The sequence below is a fragment of the Triturus cristatus genome, chromosome 5_2 (assembly GCF_964204655.1).
Source record: "Triturus cristatus chromosome 5_2, aTriCri1.1, whole genome shotgun sequence".
In the NCBI taxonomy this organism is placed as follows: domain Eukaryota; kingdom Metazoa; phylum Chordata; class Amphibia; order Caudata; family Salamandridae; genus Triturus; species Triturus cristatus.
Window position 1 is genome coordinate 306,073,776 of NC_140588.1, and position 15,935 is coordinate 306,089,710.

Sequence of the window (15,935 nt, forward strand, 5' to 3'; positions counted from 1 at the left end):
TAGTGTCTAGAATAGACTATGGAAATGCGCTGTACCTCGGCCTTCCAAAGTATTCCATTAGCCGTCTCCAGGTCATTCTAAACGACGCAGCACGCCTGATCTTTGGAGTTCCAAGGAGGACCCATGCCTCCCCCCTGCTCCATCGATTACATTGGCTGCCCATGCTGCAGAGAGTGGAGTTCAAAAGCATGTGTATCTGCCACAAAGCATTACACGGACAGGCGCCAGCCTATATAAAAGAAAGGCTCGAGCTCCACGAACCTAAACGTATCTTGCGATCGTCGGGTTCCTTCTTACTGTCTCAACCACGCTTTAAGCTAACAACCAAAGGAGGCAGATCGTTCTCAGTGCAGGCCCCTATCAACTGGAATAAGCTGCCAGAGGCACTTCGTAGAGAGCCCAATCTCCTCCGCTTTCGGAAGTCTTTGAAGACTCTACTCTTCAAGAACGCGTTCCCACTTCAATAATGAACTGCTAGACCTGCCACCTATCTATCTTTCCCATCTTTTGTTCTGTACTTGGTCAGTAGCGCTTTGAGACCTGTCGGTGAGTTGGCGCGATACAAAACCCAGATACAATACAATACAATACAATTTGTCTCAAGAATAGAGGAGTAGGAAGGTGTCTTAAATGCTCATCATTAACCTTATGTCTGCTTAACGTGGTACAAACATATTCTCATCCATGTGCATCTTTGAAATAGGATGGGAACTGGGCTGTTGGAAAGAGGAGGTTGAGTGCTGAGAAATGAGAGAAGCAGAGAGGTTAGATAAACACTCAAAAGTTATTTGGAACAGGTACAGAGAAGAAAATTAGGAGCAGCAAATAAGACATAATTAACAATAAGTATGAACGAGAGAAAGAAGAAAATACAAGCCATATTCTTCATAAGCACTGAAAAAACACCATCCCCATAATTTAGTTATTGAGCAAAAAAGCCACAGATTTTTACAATTTTTTTTAAAAACATTGGAAAACAAGAATAAACCCCACTAGAGTTCACGAAAAACAGAAACTGAGAACAGGAAAGCCTAAACAAGCAAGCTCCCAAGCTTGCTCGTATTAAAAACCAGGCACAAGGGCCTGGGCAACCTTAAAAAATGTTTTAAGTATAGATTCTCGGTGGTGGTCATTGTGGGGATGTTTGTAAAACCTTCATATCTCTGCTCCATAAAGGGAGGCATTTTGTCCCTGCATATTATACACTTCAAGCGCTGGTAACACTGTATATCCAACAATTTGCTTAGCAAAGAAAGCAGAGGCACCATGAACTTGGGGCAATATTATTTTGCTCTTGTAAGTTTTGAAACCATGCAATATATCCAGAATGGAATAATCCAACTTCATAGCATACTAACAAACTTTACATGCTTATTAGGTCTAAATACCATACATTTGGTCATTGAGGTATTACGCTCCAATTCCTTCAGCTTGCTAAAAAACAGATCATCACCTCAACAAAAGTTATATACAAGTTGGCGTATGGGCATCTAACATCTTATCTGTGAATAAGAAGGTTACCATTTTGATACCTCCTAATGTTTGTGCAGTCTTAAAAGTCATTTAGGAACTGAGTTACCCAGTCAAAATAGAGAGAAAAACGTGCAGTGGCCAAAAAATAAGAGGGTGTCACATCCCCTTCTTTACTGGGAAGGATTTTGTGACCTCCCCAGTAAACCGAGCTCACCTTAACGCTCACCTTAACGCCGCCATCAACAGGAGACCGCACCGAGTAGACGGTTGTGCCGCCACCGCCAAGAGTCATTGCCAGCCAGATACCGCGTCGCCGCACAACGGGACTACGAATCCCGGCAGCACTTGCGGCGGCGCACAGCACGCACGTACCAACGGCGCCAGGAGGCGCATAAAATCAGCGCAAGGCCGGCGGAGCGGGGGGAACCAAGCTCACCTTAACGCTCACCTTAACGCCGCCATCAACAGGAGACCGCACCGAGCAGACGGTTGTGCCGCCACCGCCAAGAGTCATTGCCAGCCAGATACCGCGTCGCCGCACAACGGGACTACGAATCCCGGCAGCACTTGCGGCGGCGCACAGCACGCACGTACCAACGGCGCCAGGAGGCGCATAAAATCAGCGCAAGGCCGGCGGAGCGGGGGGAACCGAGCTCACCTTAACGCTCACCTTAACGCCGCCATCAACAGGAGACTGCACCGAGCAGACGGTTGTGCCGCCACCGCCAAGAGTCATTGCCAGCCAGATACCGCGTCACCGCACAACGGGACTACGAATCCCGGCAGCACTTGCGGCGGCGCACAGCACGCACGTACCAACGGCGCCAGGAGGTGCATAAAATCAGCGCAAGGCCGGCGGAGCGGGGGGAACCGAGCTCACCTTAACGCTCACCTTAACGCCGCCATCAACAGGAGACCGCACCGAGCAGACGGTTGTGCCGCCACCGCCAAGAGTCATTGCCAGCCAGATACCGCGTCGCCGCACAACGGGACTACGAATCCCGGCAGCACTTGCGGCGGCGCACAGCACGCACGTACCAACGGCGCCAGGAGGCGCATAAAATCAGCGCAAGGCCCGCTACGCGGGACGCGTGCGGGCGTGTGCCGGGCTAAGCCCGGGCAAAGGGCGGGCCCTCTACGGCCCTCATCGGCAGGAGGAGGCAGGGGCTGGGCCAGAAACGCTATACGAGCCATCTCTATCATCACTACTGAAGTAAGGCGAGCCTATACAAGACTTAATTTATAGTTGTATTTACGTTTGTTTGAAATATACGTTACATTATTATAAGCTATGCCTAAAAAACTTGGTGGAGCCCAACTAAACAAGATTAATAATTATCTTGTTCAGACTGTACAGAAAATTAATATGCAAAGGAGGGAGTGCTTGGGGTTGAGCCAATCCCCTGATCTGCTTTGTCTGTCCCCACCCACATTTGATATTACTCTGACAGATGAAACCATTACGCAAAATGCTGATAGTGCAACCACGTTTGTTGATATCTCGTCCCAAATTATACCTGGTTCTCCGGATAAGGTAACCCCGGCCTATGAGGGTTTGCCCGCTGAGGGCAATGCAGATATCTACAGTGAAAATGATTTTGATCAAGATACACAGACTCAGGCCTCTGCTCTTGACCAATCTCCTCTAGGTCATGTAGCCAGACATAAGCAACATTGTACAAAGGTTCCCCCTAAGCGGGGTGGTCTACGCTCAGGGACAAAGCGGAAGAAGGCTATCACCCCAAAACGCATACAAGTGACTCATGCTGAGGATCACCCTACTTGTCTTCTTGAAGAAGCTCTTCTTGATAAAATTGCAGATCTTATCGAGACTAAAATCAGCATTATTGTTAAACCTCTCTTATCTAAGATTGACAAACTGCAAGCTGAGGTTAAGAAGCTGGGTGCTTCTCAAAATACAGTTGCAAGTGGCATTGAAAATATAACTACGTTAGTTACTGGTTTGGGCAATAATTCTAGGGGAGTTGTCACCGGAAGTGCTTTGGGGGTTGGAGAAGGAAGTGAATTACTTAGGGAGAACTTATCGCCATCAACCTTGTCTGCTATCAGTGATGGCCCTATACTACCATGTCCCCCAATAAACCCAAACCCTCCAGCTAAAATTCCCCCAGCGCAAACACAAGCACAAGCCCAAACTTTTACTACGGATCCCCTGCAATTCATAGTTGAAGCCACACCCGTGGTTTTAGTGCTCGCAAATGTCCCCCCGCTGGAAAGAGGCTTGGCGGAAAGCTCTAATTCACTGTGTAGCAAAGCCCTACATTGGCTAACTAGTAATATGCGGTTAGCTCCCGGGGGTCAGCATCATCTCGCAAATGCAATCAGATCAGCAACTAGGGTTCCCTGGCTGGGAAATCGGCCAAAAAAACTTAAAGGTGACTGTGTGGCTGTGAGCTTTTCAAATCAACACGTTCTTCCTAACATCCTTGCAAATATCCTTCCTCCCCAACGAAGACAAGGTACTGTGGTCCCCCTTACTTTGAAATTCTTTTATGGGGAACAACAGAATGTATCTATCCCAAGGACTCCTGCCCCAGGGTGGAACACTAATTGGGATTCGCATTCCAGATGGGGACAAGTTTCAAGGAATAACGTATCAGTTCATCGCCATCATCCTTCTATGCTTAACCCTGATACCCAGCCTCTGGATCTGTTTAACCGCTTTATGCCACTATCTTCTATGGATCAAAATGACTGACTTTTGCCAAGTCACAAAAATGACGTAGAGGGAACACATCTTGCTTTTGGTTCGTCAGCACAGTCCTTTGCAGGCGTTAGGATCTGCAAAATCATGAGTTGGAACATCGCTGGGCTTAGAACCAAATTCAAAGATAAGATCTGGTTGGACAAAATCAGGAACTATGATATTCTTGCTTTTCAGGAAACTTGGGTAACGCTAGATTGTTTGGCCTTAGATGGCTATGCTCATTTCTTTGTACCTGCAGACCCAAGTAAAGCAGGAAGAGCAAGGGGCGGGTTGGCTATATATATTTCACTTGACATCAAAGGTAAACCTAGGCATATTAAGTCTAAATCTAAAAACTGTTTAGTGGTTGAATTGACTTCACCAAATTGTAACCCTATTTTACTTGTCAACTTTTATAATTCCCCGACCAGTCAATTTTTAAACGAGCACTTGTTATCCCTTGAGGACCTCTTATCCACTTATATCGAAAATAGTTGTCACGGGTATGAGGTGATCCTCATGGGAGATTTTAATATTCATCCCTGCTTGGCGGGTTGTCAGAGGGAAGCTGAGAACTTTTCTTTGTATTCCTCCTCGCATCATTTTGAACACACACCTAGCGGAGAGGCTTTGGAATTGCTCTTGGCTACCCTCAATCTTTATGAATCATGTACCTGTTCAAAAGATCTGATGTTACCGACATATGTGGGTAACGATTCAGGCTCAATCATTGATTATATTTTTGTTTCTTTAAGATTTCTACCTGAAATAGATGCTTATAAGGTAGAAACTTCTGTTTTTAGCGATCACAACCCCGTGATTTTAGAGGTTTTAGCTCAAGGCGTCTTGGGAACTAGGAAGATGGACACATTGTGTGCGACTGATCTTGTGCTAAGAGATCAAAATCGGAGGCTCAAATGGGAACAAGTTACCCCAATAACTTTCCTACAGGAAACTCTGGCCAAAGTCGCCGGTGAAATTGCTATCTGTCTAGATAATACAAACCCCAGTGTCACTATGGTCGAGGCCTTTGGTGTTATTTGCCATCAAGTCAACTTAGACCTGACTGTAAAGGCAAAACTTAATAAAATAAAAGGCCCTAAATGGTTTGACACAAACTGTTCTAGGGCCCATTCAACCCTTCTTAAGGCCCTAAAACTTAAACCTAGAGACAGAGCGCTGATAGCGCTACTGAGGAAACAGTACAATCTAGCTATTAGGAAGAGGAAATCTGAGATAAAAGACGAGGCCTGGAATGATTTATTACTGCCCGAGACACAGAAAGATAGCGCTAAATTTTGGGCAGTTATAAATCACCCATATTTTGTGGGATTAGATAATCAGAGAGCTGATTGTATTATTCCAGATGAACAGTGGGTGACACATTTTAGTAACATCTATAGTTATACTCACACCACTATAGAACGTGAAACTCCTCTCCTAAAATCGCTAACTCACATCTCACCTTTTACTCAGGAAGAGGTGAAACAAGCAATTAAAGACACACTCTGTAAAAAGGCACCGGGGCCAGATGGGGTCCCTGCAGACTTTTTTAAGAGCGCTCCTGAACTTAGCTCAAAAATTTTAACTAACATTTTTAATGCTACAAGGGAATTTATTTTCCCCTCTAGCTGGGCAAATTCGACCATTGTGCCAATCTTCAAGAAAGGACAAAGGACAGACCCGGCCTGCTATAGGCCAATCTCTCTTATTGACTCGAGCGTTAAAATCTTAGGGAGAGTCCTCTTAGGTAGATTGACCTTGATTTTAGAAAGTAAGGGTATTTTATCTAATGCACAATACGGCTTTAGAGCCAATAGAGGAACTTTAGACCAGTGCCTAAACCTAGAATTAATCCTAAATAAATATGTAATCGCCAAGGGGGGTTCATTGTACATGGCCTTTATGGATCTCTCCTCAGCTTTTGACCTGGTCAATAGGTCGAAGCTGTGGGGGATCCTTTTGGCTGTGGGACTTGACCCCCCTTTGGTTGAATACCTAGCTGAGCTACACAAGGACCTTATGACCTCAGTTAGAGTCACTAGGGAAGGAAGATGCACTTGTCATTTCAGGTCAGAGAGGGGGGTTAGGCAAGGGTGTATACTCGCCCCCCTCCTCTTCACTTTATACATAAATGACCTTGAGGCAGTAATGTCAAAATCTCATAGTGACATCCCGCGTGCAGGTGAGACAAAGATACCCGCCCTCCTGTACGCGGACGATGCTGTTCTTTTAGCACGCTCCGGAGTTGCGTTGAACAAACTTCTTACTTCCTTTGGAGTTTTCATGTCATCTTTGGACATGAAAATTAACACAGAAAAATCACATGTAATGATTGCTGGATCCGCAGGTAGGAAAAGAAAGTCGCTAACATTTTTTTGCGCAGGGAAGGAGGTTAAGAGAGTCCCCTCTTTTCCATACCTAGGCGTGACCTTCGATGAAAAGGGCACCTGGGGCCCCCAGCTTTTGGTTAAAAGCAGCGCTGTCGCTAGAGCGGCCGCAGGGCTGCTAGGTTTTGCTAAAAAACTGGGCGCCCGCCCCATGGAAAGTATCATCAAAGTTTATAAAGCAAAATGTTTGTCAGTCGCCCACTATGGCTCTGCTATTTGGGGATATACTAGCTCTGCCAAAATACAGAACGTAGAAAATAAATTTTTGAGATCTCTACTTTCTGTTCCCCAATCAACTCCGATCTTTTCACTACATACAGAGTTAGGTTTGGGCTACATATCTGACACCCTAAAATTAGCTCCAGTGATTGGCTGGTTAAAAATTTGGCTCAACCAGGAGCTTACTCTAAATCATATCATTTTAAAAGATTGTTTAGCCCTGGATAGAGCCCTTAACATTCCATGGGTAAGACATGTGAAAATCCAGCTTACCCTAGCAGGTCGTCCGGAGCTTTTCTCATCTCCAGATGGAATAACCCATGAAGACTTAAAATCAGTCAAAAACACTCTGTCAAACTTATATTGTCTGGAGAGGGAAGAAACAGAGCTGAAAAAAATCATGGTAAGGAAACACTGTATGCTTTCCTCTGCCCCAGGAATGGAACCATACCTTTTGTCGGTTACAAACCCTTACCACCGTTTTCTCCTAACAAGATTTCGTTTTGATTTAATTCATTTTATTCTGGGCGATTTTAGAACCTGGGCTAGACCTGATGATGCTGAACCATGTGACTGCGATCATTTTTCAACGCAGGACACAATGCACTTTATTATGTTTTGTGGTCATTATATTGAGATTAGAAAAAGATATTTGTTCCCTATTTTACGTAATCAGGGCTTCATTCAGGTAAAACCAGCCCTGCTGTTTTTGCAACTTCTTCCTAACACAAAAGTAGCTTTTTCAGTTGCTAGTTTTCTAGTTGCAGGAGCACGTTTAAACAAGCATCGTACAAGGCACAGGCACTTTATCTCTGAAAAATGAATTCTCTCTTTACTCATTCACTTAAATGAGCTTGTATTTTAATAAACCCTTCTTTTTATCTTTTTTAAATATTTATGCACATTTTATTGTAAAATTTAGTGTTTTTTTATATAATGATTGTTTGTAAAAATTTGTGATCTGATGAAATGGTGACATGTACTTTTGCTCGTTCTTTTATGATTTTTAATAATCGAATAAAGATAATTGACTGACTGACTGACCTCCCCATTTTATCCACATCTAACCCTAGAAAAGATTCTAACATGCATGCACATCAGGGTCCTTAGTAAAAACTGGTGAACCTTTAAACATGCAGGAGAGCCATAGAGTATGTTACCAGGGTATTATAAAAAAGTGAATTATAGATGGACCATAGCCAAGTACAGAGATAGCTTTCTAATTGGAACATAGTTCTCCATTGCTAAAACCTAGACCACCGGATCAACTGTGTGAACATTTTCCTTAAACCCAGCCTGGAAGTGCAAAAAATGTTCAAATGCTGAGAATGTTAGTCTCTACAGGATATCTTTTATGTGCAATCAATTAAACCAGTTGGTTGAGAGTTCTCCTGGTTATTTCTACTACCTTTTAAAAAATAAATCCCTTCAGTCCACTGAGGGTGGATTAGAGCTCCTCTCGTAACTGCCTTCAATAATTAACAAATGCAATGACCCCGAAATCACTCTTCAGACTTATAAAGGTCTGCAGGAATTTTGTCAGGTTCTTGTGTATTCCCCCCATGTTGGCTGTGTGGAGCTCTCAGCACCTTATCTAATGTGAATATATCATCTGGTTTGCATTCAGTGTACTGCAAAGGATATATCAGCTTCTTATTTAGTTCCTCTGAGGAAACAATCTGCTGTAAAAGTCACCTGCCACCTAGTTTCCTATATGTGAGTCTCTTGCTGTATTATGAAAAAGGCCTTTTCAATTAAAAATCTAAATAGGCATCTATTATTAATCCTGGCTATGGCCACAAAATCAAACACAGTCTATGTTCCCAGACCAAGTTCCTTTAATTTCTCAAAGATTTATAGGATTTTATATGCTGTCTTACATCTGGAACAGACCCAAATTGTAATGCTCCCAGTGGTTTCAAATTAGTTTGCCTGCTTTCTCATTACACCTTGGTGGAGGGCTAATCCCTCTTTTAATATTTGCTAAAAATGTTTAGACTTTACGAGGAGATGGGATCAACCAACAGATTGTGGGATAGTGTATACTGGATGGGTTCAATTGGGTTATAATGAAAACAATCCGAAATGAGGTAGGCCAGTTAAAAAATCAGCGGAAGAGATTTAGCAATTTCTCTAGAATCCTGTATTCTTTTTCTGTTATTGATTACTTACAAATTAGCCTATCTTTTAAACAACTTCCAGAGTTAAAAACAGGCTTTCTTCCGGATACAAAACGATAAACTTATGGTTGCTTTTAGCAAATGTATTATGACTCAAATGTCAGCCTGCTTGGTTTATCATTCTGTAATCAATTTGGGGATGGCAGGAACCTAAGTTAAAAGTGGGATGTGGAGTGCTATGGGATGCTTTGCTACCATTGCATGCTAATAGATCTTGGGCAAGAGTCATAACTGTTAACTGGAGAGAGATTTTAGAACAGCTAGATGTATAGGGCCCAGAAATTCCCTATACTCTGTATTCATCTTCTATTAACATGTTAAGTTCATGTATCTGTGGTGTTTGTTTTACTAATCGCAATTGTTGTACACTCAATACTATGGGCCATGGGCCTGGCTACAGGACCACAAGCTACTGAGATTAGTTAAAGTAGGTGGTTCCTCATTATGTCTACCCCCCCCCCGTTATACATTGAAAATGAACAATGTGCCTTATTTTCAATGGAAGGAGCAACATTTCACTATCTAGCCAATTGGTTTGAGCACACCAAATTTGAAATTTAAATCAATTTGTACTCAAATTGTCCCTCCACAAGGGGTGACCCTATGAACTCCAAATGGCATGAACACTGGAAGTGAAAACCTTACGTATAAATTGAGTCTAGTGCCCAGGGTTCTTGGGACTAGCAGATTGTATCACTTGAAAGGAATTAATTCAAATCAGGTTCATTTAATTTCACATAGATACCTTGCATATTCCAAGACTAAATTATTAACCTCCGAGGGTTATCCATAGCTTTCTGTTCTCCCGCAGTTAAATAGCTCTTTTTTTAGACTACTGACAAATACTTCTAATATATTTTGTCTTGATAATTTGCTTACTATTAAAGGGGTCTACAAGACCATTTACAGGTAGATCATGTCTCTCTACATTTTGTAGTAACTCCTTTGTTCCTACTGTATGAACTTCTCCTAAAAGAACTTTACTTTCATTAGATATAGTATGAAGACCTCTATGTCAACGTCTTCACTAACCACTAATCCACTAGAAATTCTGTGATTGCTGCATCACAGGCTGCCATATTCTTTGCTTGTCTCAAGCAGTTGATTTTCAGATTTAGATTTCTGGCAAAAGTGATGTTTCTGGGCTGCTATAATTTATAAGATATCTGCTTAGCATATCCTTGAGTGAAATTGGCTTTTCCTTCTCAACATTGTAATTATTACCTGACGATCTTAACAACCTTAGCAAGTTCAATATTTTGTAAAGGATTCTTACTTATTAAAATACTCTGATCCACCAAAGTTTCTAGGTGACCTTAGAGTCCTGCAGTTCTTGTGTAATCTATGTGTGAGACGGCCCTGCTGGCAGAACAAATTCAATTGAAGCAATGTAACTTGATACAATTCCCTCAAAGCCTCACAATATCTCAATAAACATAAAAAATACATTGCCTTTGTTTAAAATATTATGGAGAGCTGACATTTTTGTAATTTTAGGCACTTGTTTTTCCTCCAGTGCTTTTTGTTATCAGTACACTCATCACTAGCTTCATTTTGCTTTTCCTCAAGAAGAGACTGAGAAAAAAATCGGCGCTTTACATTTTTTACATTTAAATGTTGTTTAGATGCCACATTAAAGTTCACATGTGGATTGACTTACAGCTCTATAAGAATATAAAGGCAATCTCTTAGGCCATTTATGTTAATATCATCAATGACATACATTGACAATAGACCTTTGCTTGTGGCAGGAACTGCTACATTGGCCAACTGATGTGTGTATCGCACTGCACTTGTGACACCCCCAAAGATGCGCTGTTCCAAACTGCCTAATGATGATGACTTCATTTTCTATAGATAAAGTTGCGCACAGTGGAGGAAAACCCTGCTTTTAATACTTTTGATTTTTACAACTAGGAAAACCCCACATGGTCTCAAACTATTGGTAGCCCCTTCTTCGGCATGCAAAGCAGCAGTCAACATTACCATCTACAACAATGGCATCATCCTTATTCAGGCATCGGATGGCCACCTTAACCTATTCAAAGAATTCTTTCCACACATCAAGATATTGGTGCCGACCTCTGTCAAACCTCCACAAGGTGCCTTGACAATAATGAGCACATTGCAAGACAAAAGTCATGGCCCAAGAGAATGAATAAGGACGAGGACCAATGGTTGGACTAAGCTGAACCGAAAAAGGCACTCTAAGATGGCCGCCGCCTTCGAATCGGCGGCGGTCTAGTTTATTTCCCCACAGGTGTTCAGAGGCTGTGTGAAGCGCACGCGCTGAGTCAAACGCGCACTTCACTGAAGATTCAACCGAGTATGCACGTTCAGGAAAGGCTCCACAGAATTTTAGTACTAGAGAAATAATTAGTCGGGAATTCGTCCGGATATCGTCCGCTAGTCCCGTCTGGAGTAGTTTAGGTCAGCGCAAAGATTTTCCAGCTTCGTACCTGGTGTTTCTTCCTCAGTATTCTCGTCAAAGGGAGAAGGAGACCTGGTGGCTAGAAGTTCACTCAAAGTTATCCAGAGGAAAGAAAGAAGAGAACAAATAAGCTAAGTGAAAATACAGTTGAATAAAGATAGAATATTTCTTAAGCATAACGTAAATAGAAAGACTTGCACTAAGTTAAATGGCTAAGGCAGATACTTACCCACAAGGCGTATCCGGCCGTTCCCTGTTCTAAATAAGAGGAAAGTTTATCGAACCTGAGACAAAATGTTAGACGATGTATAAAGTCAAAGATTTATAACAGATACTTACCAGTACAGAGTTACAAAGCAATAACCCTACAAGAAAGTAAGAGGAGAGTTACATTTAAAACATTGGACAGTTTAGAAAAAGATACCTTAGAAGAATAGAAGCACCACTCAAGAAGTAAGTGAAGTAAAAGCCATTCAAATATACTTACCCAATGTGAGGTAGGAGGTTGAAGGGGCCAAAAGTATTATTTGTTTGATAGGTGAATTGGTCTGGTGTTTAAACAAGAAAACAAGAGCAAGCAACACAACGAAGATAGAGGAGAGGCACAGTACTTGAAAACTTGGGTAGGCATAGACTCTAGGAGAGAAAGGAAAGAGCGAATAAAAGTAGAATAAGTGATTAATTAATCTTGTTTGGTATTTAGATTCTCTCAGACAATATTCAGTCTGCAGTTTGGAAAAAGAAGCAGACGAAGGAGAGAAGATGAGTTTCAGGACCAGTCTCTTCTTGGTTTATTATTTTATCCACTCCCCCTTCCCCCCAGAGGGTAGTCTTGGAGTCTAGGTATCTTACTGGATCTCCGGAGTGCCTTTGAGGGGGAGTTGGGAACCAGCATCTCTGTTCCTGTGTAAGACTCAAGTAAGAATTCCTCTGCATCTTGACAACCTCTGACTCTTCCGCCGCTCCACCCCATCCCACCATATTTGACATCTGCAATACACCCTCTTCCACCATGGCTTGGTAACCATTGCCCACCACACTAGATCCCCTACTCTTCCCACACCAAAAGTAACCACCCCATATCTACACAATCAAACAACCCTCTCCATCTCTACCCCCCGCTCAACCTTGGTCTCCCCCGAATGCTGCTCCGCCTATAACACCCAATGACACTCAGTTAGCATGTCCCAGCACCCATCTCTTGAGCTCTCCCCATCCTAATTCAGACTGTCACTCAGCCCACAATCCACCCATTCTCATGCCTTCTGCCTCAATACATCTGCACCCCAGCCCCATCCTCACACCTATGCCCCCTTGTCCAATACCTCATGACCTGTCAACCAGCCCCTATACCGCAAATTGATTCCAAACTGGATGAGATTGCAAAAAGCCTGCAAGACCACAAATCAGACCTACACAGGTGCATTCACTTCACAGCTATGGCAACCAATTATCTGGAACATAATAAGAACCACATGACACATACCCCCACACATGTCCAACCCATCAACCATACCACCACAACCCCAACATGCCTTCCTACCAACCAGACCTCTCCCTCCACTCTGCCCTCGCATTGGATTCTGAGAACGAAAACCTACCCAAGCATACCTTCATGACCAACTAGTTGTAAAGCTCCCCTCTCCGACAGCGATAGCCAAACTCTACTACTATCATAAAATTCCTCTCACCCTCAGAACACGGATAGTCAGCAAACTATCCAGGTCATCACGACTAACCCTCTCAGAGCCCTTAGACTCAACCATACCGCTGACAACAAACATAAACTCAGACGAATTAACCTCACACATTCTAACCCATTCTAACCCAGCACTCCACAAAACCCAACTGAAATGCATGCTAATCAACTTCAGATCTGCTTAAAATCATGCTGGATATACTGCTGACCGGATCCTTGCACATGATCTTGACGTCCTTATCCTAATGGAAACCTGGCTAAATTACTCCTCAGCCAACCAACTAGATCAAGCTAGTAACTGACCCAAAAAACTATTTGATCTCATAAAAGCACAATAGAATTGTGCTCCCAATCAGTCACTGGTGGGAACCAATCCACTACAAAACTGGGAGGAATTTGCCCCCTTCTTTCAGCAGAAAGCAGAAACCATGACAAATGACCTGCCGCTGGCCTTGGAACATTCTCCTTTCCCCCTCAACCATGCTCATCCCCTCCCTGGCCTTTTGTTCCAGTATGCTCTCCCAGCCTTTTACCCAAAAACAACGCCTCAGGGGACTCTTTCAGAACCTTTGATGAAGCCACCTTCATAAAATCTTAACTAGGCTGAAACCTTCAACCAATTTCAATGACCCTCCTCCCTCAAAATTCTTCAATAAAATCATACCCGCAATACTTCCAATCTGGACCAAGATTGTCAATTCCTCCCTCCTTCAAGGCTCCATCCCTGACTGCCTAAAGTCCAGTCAAGTTACCCCCCATTCTGAAAAAAACAAAATCGAACCAAAATGACCTTAGCAACTTCCGAACTATTTCTAACATCCCTACCCTGGCGAAACTCCTGAAAAAAAGTGTTCACATTCGAATCTGTAACCATAGTAATCATTTCCACCTATTAGACCAATTTCTATCTGGCTTCCGTGCACATATTGTAGACAATGCACTAAAAATGCTAGACCAGAACGAAGCCTGTCTATTGGTCCTCCTATCATCAGCATTTGATATGGCTAAGCACGTAAATCACCCAGACCATTTAGAACACTGTATGGGCATTACAGGAGTAGTCCTTAACTGGTTCTCCTCATACTTCATAAACAGATCTCAAAGAGTCAAGCTTAATATCTCTCTCTATCCCAGTCCATGCTGATGACACTTGGGGTCCCACAGGGATCACCTCTTTTGCCCACCCTCTTCAACCTATTCATGGAGCCCCTAACGGAAATTCTTAACTCATCCATCATCCACTACAACATGTACACTGACGATACCCAACTATACCTAAAATTCTACTCCACAGAAGACAACAACTCCCTCAAGACAACGCTAATGGAAAAACTCAAAATTGACTAGCAACTAATCACCTCAAACTAAATACTCAAAAAACTGAGCTCCTTCTAACCGCCCCATCCAACCAGGCCCTGGTTGTCGAAGAATGGTTGAAACAGCTTACAGCCCTCAACTGCACTCCACAAATCATTGACTCTGCAAAATCACTGCATGTTACTCTTGACAAGAATCACAACATGCGGAAACACATCAGTGCCTCCACCAAAGCAACAAATCATCAAATGAGTATCTTAAGAAAATTAAACCTTTTCCTCCCCACAACGACTTCAAAGATGCTGTACAAGCCTTAGTGATACCCAGGTTGGATTATGTTAGTACAACCCAATCTGGACTGCCCAGATCCAAACTTGCTCCTCTAAGGCCCTCTGCCACTAGACTCATCACTGGTTCAAAAAGATACAACCATGTCACCCCAAATCTCAAATCCCTCAACTGGATCCCATTTGAAGCAAGAATCCAGCAAAAAACTGCCTGCATGATGCACAAAGGCCTCCACCACAATACCCCTATCCATCTCATCCAGAAGCTTTAACTTTCTGGTGGTTACAGAGCATTCAGAAGCTCCAACACTTTTCTTTTGACACCTTCGAGATTCAACAAGAAAAAAAACTACAATTGTGCCTTCTCGGGGATTGCCCCAAATCTGGAACTCTTTACCTCCTGAAATCAGAACAAATCCCTCGATCATATCATTCTAGAAAGAAGTCAAAGAATTCCTTATGAACACATTTCTTCCCTAGATCATCTGACTCTAATCTCCTCAGTAGCTCACATGACTATTTATCTCTAGCAACCTAATGTGTTCTTCCATGCAGTACCGACGTTACCCCCTGCTACTCAGCACTGCCTGGTATTTGCATTGGCCAACTATGACCATATGCTGTTATTATTGATGGAACTATGTTATTTGATTGTTAGTGAATTTGTAGTGAATGTGATGGTACTGCTTTTACTACTCTGCATGCTGTAATTCTTTAAAGTGTTCTGATACCCTCAAGGGTCATGTTCGAGCTATTATAAACTAATAAAATAAATAAATGTATCACAGGCCTTCCCTTTGATGGTATTTTTCTGGGTACCCAAAATACTTGAAACACCGTTTCCAGGGATGCTATTCTTATGGTTCTCTCTACCAATGGGGATTTTTTGTTTGATATAAAACAGCACGTGAATCCCTACTGTGACTACCTCCAGATTTACCTCTTTGTGATTCACATGATAGCCTGATAGCCCAAACTTTTTTAATTTCTTCTAAAAATTTTCATTTTCTTTTTACTATGCAATAAAATAAACCTGTGTTCCACAGGAATCACCTCATCATTAATGAGCATGTCATTTGCAGCTAACCTTGTCATTTGTGGCATGTGTCACATAGGGTCCATGGGTGAGGAAAAGAGAACTGCATCTTCCTTGAAAGAAAGATCCCCTTTTATGTGGTCCATTAACCTCATTTGTGACTAACAACTGTACATGAGAGCTGATATTATCAGTC